The following is a 5,972-nucleotide window of genomic DNA, read 5'->3' as shown; positions in this document are numbered from 1 at the left end:
ACAATCATATGTGGGCTATTGTTTTGATTGGAATTGCCCAAAGTAAATGGTCACTCCGCCACTCCAACTTCCTGTAGATTACTGTCCAACTAAAGAGAGGAGGGTGGAGGGTTGACCATTTGTCTCTGGGTCACAAGAGACAGATACCCACTCAACATGACTTGAAGAAGAGGGAATTGATTGACTCAGGTAACAATGTTTAGGCACTTTGCAGGAATAGCTGGGTCTAGTGGTTAAAAGAATGCTATCAGGAGCTTGTTTCTCTCCATCTCTCAAATTTACTTTTCTCTCTCTTGACTTCTTTCTCAAATAACGTCACCAAGAGCTCCAGGCTTAGGATTAGCAACCTTGGCAGGCGGGGGCAGGGGACTCTCTCTCATAGTAGCTTCAGCATCATCCTGAAGTTGTTGGACTCGGGTAACATACATTGTCTTTGAAAGCAATCTATTTCCCTATTGGGAGTAAGTCACTATAAAGTGAAATAAATACACTTCACATGGTTTCTATGTGTCAGGCACTGGGCTGTGTATTTTACATGCATATTCCACTTTCTTTTTATAATATTCCTGTGTAAATAGTTACTACTATTAGCCCGACTTCAGAACAGAGCAAGTCAAGTTTAAAAGACATTAAGTAACTCAGATATTTCAAGGACAAAATCTTTGCGGTAGACTCTATACTGTGAAGTCCTGCCAGCCTATGATTTGTACCCATTGATCTTACTTTTGTAATTTTGGAATTATTTGGATAAGTTCTTCAAATTATTTTTTAATTGCAAAATATTCTTTTAATAATAATAGATACTCAGTGTTGGAAAGGTTTGGAGAACTGGGCACTGTGTTACCCTGGAGGGTAAATGAGCACAGCCGTTTCTGAGGAGTGTGAACGCGTGCATACCCTGCAATTCTACTTCTAATAATGTATCCTGAGGAAACGATCAGGAATGTGCGTACAGATTTAACTACAAGGTTGCACGTTCTATCACATTGCTGATAAGAAACTGGAGACAATCTAATAGCGGATTGTTGAAATAAATACAGAAATACAATGGGATACAAAAAACAATGGGGTGCATAAGATGAATATCTAGGGACAGGAGAAGCCAGTCTGTTGCTAAATGGAAGAAGCAAGTGGTAAAAGAGTACAGTATGAGCTCATATTTGTTTTAAAAAACCATACATGTATATATACAGTAGAAAAACTTTGAAAGGATATATACTACATTATTACTATTGGCAATCTCTGGATGGTGGAAATATGAGGGATTTAAAAAAAGTCCGTACTCATTTTGGTACTTCTCTGCAATGAATGTGTTCTATCTTTGTAATTGAAAAAGGAAAGATAAGACTATACTTTCAGGGATCGTTTCTATCATTTGTTACTAGAGAAGTTCCTCTGAACACGTAGAGCACACGAACCCACGAGGAAGAGATGGCATGTTCTCTCCTGAGCGGGAAGCCGGATCTTGGTGTTGCTTCATTAGCTGCCACCTGCCATTGGTGATCATTCTTCTCTCTCTTTTGAGAGAACAAAAGAGAGAGAACACCGTCTGGGTGGTAGAAAGAAAAAAAAAAGTAAAAGGAAAGCAATGTCAAAGCCTAATTTTAAAAACTGCTTTGCCTAGGCTTGGCCATGGGAGGGCCATTGGCCCCTACAGGCATCTACTTGGTTTTGTTCCTTCTGACCTGAGTGGACAATTCTCACAGTTGTTTTTCTTCAAATGCCACAATCATACCCACTGGACTGCTTATCTGGGAAAGAGTTCTCCATTTCTGCTAGAGCCCAGTGGGGCCTGGGTCGGGGGAAGGAGGAAGCAGGCTGATTGTGACCCTGCTGCGGCCGCCCGCGGGGTGGGAAGCCCTGAGAGTAAGCTCTGGGGGGACAGGGCGGGGTGGGGGGCAGACAAGGCAAGAGGAACCAGAGGCGCAGGAACGGACTGCAGTACTAGATCTCCTTGGTTGGAGAGGTGAGGTGATGGCAGGATACCGGAACCTGGTTACCCAGATTCCTGCTGGGGTGCGTTATCTCAGGAGAGAAATAACAGAACAACTGAAGTCCTATCGAAGGGTCTGACATCGCACCGTTAGAGCAACCCCACAGCTCTACAAACAGAGGCATCTGGGTCGGAGTGTTGTGTTCTGGGTTCGTATAGAGACTCCAAGTAAACCAAAACTCTGTGAGGACCGGGCCCAGCAGTGTCAGTAAATGATGACATTACCCATTAAGGAAGTCTTTCCTAAGAACAAAGGAAGCCTTAAGTTGTCCAGATAAGAAACCTACAAACTCCTGTGTAATATGGCAAAGGCCTCTTCCTCCTTTATCCCACATCCTCCCCTGGGCTTCCATGAGATCCTGGAAAAACAGCCCAGGCTGAGCTTCCCTCGGGGTGGCTCCTATGGGGCTGAAAATCTGATTCTCCACTTACAGCCTGTAACCCTCGTCAGGATCTGAAGGGAAGAGGGGCCGCATTCATCTTCGCAATAAAAGGCCCCTATCAACCTAGAATAGAGGCTCTCGCACCTGGTATTAGAGCGTTGTCTAAGGGTTTCTGGGTAGTAGTTTAAAGACTAAGGCTTGTAAATGCTATACTCTTAAAAGGAATGTCACTGTAAAGTTAGTCACACAAGAAAGTCACTCGTAGACATCTGTGTGCTTTCTTGAATGAGGGAGGAAAAGGTGGACCTGCAACTCTCAGCCCGAGAGCATCGTTTGTCATGTGTCGCGGTGACTAAGAAGTTGATGGCCACTGGCTCTTCCAGAGCAGGAAGTACGGGAGCCCCCTGTAAAGAAGAGCCCAGCGGATCGCAGGGATGACAGATCTGTGGGAGTGTCCCAAGGTCCTAAACTTGGGCAAGGAGAAGGTTAGGAAATGCTGTGATGCAAAGCGAACTGGGCAGAGGCACGCACGCGAGGCAGGACTCGCCCCTGCACGCTCCGCAGAACGTGTTGCTACTCGCAATCAAAACAGAGAAGCAGCCGCAGAGCTGTAACTCCAGGTTCCATACCGGTTCCGGGGGAGACCAGCCTTTATACGTGGGGGTGGCGCTGAGCCCTCTCCCCTCAGTCATTTGTGGGAGACCCGGTTCGAGGCCACAGACACTGTTGTAGGCAATGCCAGCTGATGTCACAGTCTGAGCAGACCAGTCTCTTGGTATTGCCCATGTCCCCTGGGAAGCCCGCATCCTCCAAGACGCACTTGTCTACCAGCCCGGAGAAGGTGGCTCCCTCAGCCAGGGCGGGCTTCTTTCTCGGACGCAGAGGGAAGGGAGGGCTGCGGGCGGGGCGGGCGGGTGGGGGGGGGGAGGAGCGCCCGCAGGAGAGGGTCCCCGCATGGGCCACCGCCCCCACCCCCTACGTGGGCCGACCTGCTGCCGCCACGCCCGCCACGCCCCCCTCCCCCCAGCCCATCAGCCGCTGCGCAGGCGCAGTAGCGCCTTCCTGTTCAGGTTTTCGCCAGCGGTTCGACAAATACTGTGATGCACGACTAATAAACCCTGTTCAAGGACCGAGTACTCTATTCAAAATTTGTCGAGAGGAAAAGCGATCGCTTTCTCATCCTTTTATCCATTCAATTATCTATTATTTGTTGAGCATTAGCTCACTACTAGCTGAGAGGCCCTGGGCAAGTTGCTTAACCCACTTGTGCCTTAATTTTCCAATCTGTAATATGGGGACAATAACTTCACAGAGCTGATATAGAAATTAAACTAGATAACAAACCTCATTTATTGAGAGTGGTTCCTGACACACCATAAATACTTAATGAATATACAATACAAAGCTCCGTTATGAACGCGTTCAGGCTAGTTTCCCTCCCTCCTCGGTTCCTGGGTCAAGCCCACCTCCATGTTTGCGTTTGTCCTTCTTGGCCCCTCTTGCCCACCGACTACGCGCAGGGTCCCTCGCCCGCAGCTCTCCAGGCTCCCCGGGGATCCTCGCCAGGCCAGATGAGGATCTGGGCTGTGTCTTCTCTTTTTCTCCCTCACTTTGGTTATTTGTGGTTTTATCATTTCAGTGCCATTTTCTTTTTCAGGCCCTCCTGGTACCCCCTGCCAGGTCCCTCTGAAGGCTTTGTGGCGGCTGCCTGGAAGCTAGGGAGCACTTCGCAGTATCCCTTCATTGGCTTGTTGTCAACAGCGCTCAGAGGCGACCGAGACTCCTTAAGTGGGAAACTCCCACTCTCTCCCCCTTTCTGTAGGCCTTGCTGTTAGGATCAAGTAGGTTCTTTTCCATCTCTTCCCCCACAGAGATTTTTTCATATAGATGAATTCAGGGTGTGAGCATTTCTGTACCCCAAACCCCCTTCTTTCCAACACAGGCACCTTTTTCTAGCCACAAAAATTTGGGTAGCCCTGGCTGGTGTGGCTCAGTGGATTGAGTGCCAGCCTGCAAACCAAAAGGTCACCAGTTCAATTCCCCATCAGGGCACATGCCTGGGTTGTGGGCCAAGTACCCAGTTGGGGGCGTGTAAGAGGCAAACAATTAATGTCTCTCTTGCACCGCAATTGTTTCTCTCCCTCTCTTTTTCCCTCTCTTCCTCTCTCTAAAAAATAAATAAATAAAATCTTTTTAAAAATTAGGTAATTATATAATCAAAGGCAGGCATTTTCTCCCCTCCTCCATCTTTTCATGTCTGCACATTTTCACCCCACTCCCCACACCCAGGGGAAACCATTTATAAGAACACATTATAAATGGTGTCCTCCTTGAATTGTGCAACCCAGCAGCATGACCCAACTGTCTGCGTAGCTGTGTCCTCCTGTCCTCTACCCCATCTCCTCTCGTGGGCTCTTTGTCCTTGCTAGACCATCATGTTAGATACTGAAGTAAGTGCGCAGTGACAGGGAGAAAGCCATCTTGCTGACAGAGGACAGTGTCTGAAGAAGACAGCACTTGATGCTCCCAGAGCTCAGTGTGATGCTCATCCAGCCAAGTGGAGAGACAGTGACAGAGCCCAAAGGGCCTCTGCCCATCCCCAGCCCAGGAGCTGTTCTGTCTTCACCTCCTGGCTGCACAGGGGGAGGCCAGGCAGACACCCACTCCACCCCACCCCAAGGAGGAGTCTCCAAGGCGGAAGGCTGCTGGACATATACTGTGCATGCCTGTGGTCCAATTCTGAATTCACAGGGCCACCCAAGGCTGTCTCAGGAGAAGTGCCAACTCCCTGGCAGACGGTGGAAGAGGGCTGGCAGCCACGCAATCTCCTTGTAATTCCTACGTGTTCTTTGGGGCAAAGGATGGGCCCCGTGCCTCCTCTGTCTCTTGACCAGGTGCTCAGTTCCTTTTTCATCTCCGAATCTGCGGCCTCAGAGGCTGCCCCGGGCGCTCCCTCCCCATCATCCGTTTTAATTTTCTCCATGGCCCTTCCTCCCGCTGATGTTACAGGACCTGCTCGTTGTCTATCTCCCCCCCCAGAAGAGAAGCTTCTGGAAGACAGGGCGTTTCTGACCCAAGGTAGTGCTTAGGAAAAAGCCAGTGAACAACCTGGTGAATGAGTGGGAGGGCAACAGCTCCATCCCACTGAAGGAGCTTCACGGGCCTTCAGCGATGGCCTAACCGGTTCTGCTCATTTTTCATGGAACAAAACTGGAAGCAGCCCAGAGATTCTAAGCGACTCCTCAGATCAGACACTAGAACTGGACTTGGTGTTTTTCAAGGAACTTTCAAGGCACACTCTCCCTATCTGACTTTCTCCATGCTTCCTGAGGAATGTTCTGACAAGTGAGGCACAGAGGCTGAGAGAGGCTGGAAGGGGCCGGGGGTGGGGCTGGGGGAGGCTGGGGGGAGCTGGAAGGAGCTCAGACTCACACCGCCAGAACTTAAACTCAGGTCTGTCTAACTCCAGATCTGCTACTTTTAACCACTAGGTTGGGATGACAAATATATTTCATTTCAAGAGCCAAGTGCAATTAACTGGGAATGCTTCCTGGGGCCACCATGGTGAGAAGGAGTCTGAGGCTATATTCAGGCTT

General features: G+C 49.1%; 1 non-coding gene across 1 annotated transcript; it reads left to right on the top strand.

Annotated features, from left to right (window-relative positions):
* Positions 1–1,343: 1,343 nt before the first annotated feature.
* LOC129063988 (small nucleolar RNA U3) lies at positions 1,344–1,558 on the top strand. The gene has a single exon (XR_008528418.1). It is a non-coding gene; the product is annotated as a small nucleolar RNA U3 (small nucleolar RNA).
* The last annotated feature ends 4,414 nt before the right edge of the window (positions 1,559–5,972 follow it).

This window comes from Pteronotus mesoamericanus, unplaced genomic scaffold (assembly GCF_021234165.1).
Source record: "Pteronotus mesoamericanus isolate MK-2021 breed Mesoamerican mustached bat unplaced genomic scaffold, CSHL_Meso_final scaffold_99, whole genome shotgun sequence".
NCBI lineage: Eukaryota > Metazoa > Chordata > Mammalia > Chiroptera > Mormoopidae > Pteronotus > Pteronotus mesoamericanus.
This window is presented reverse-complemented; position numbering and strand designations above follow the sequence as displayed.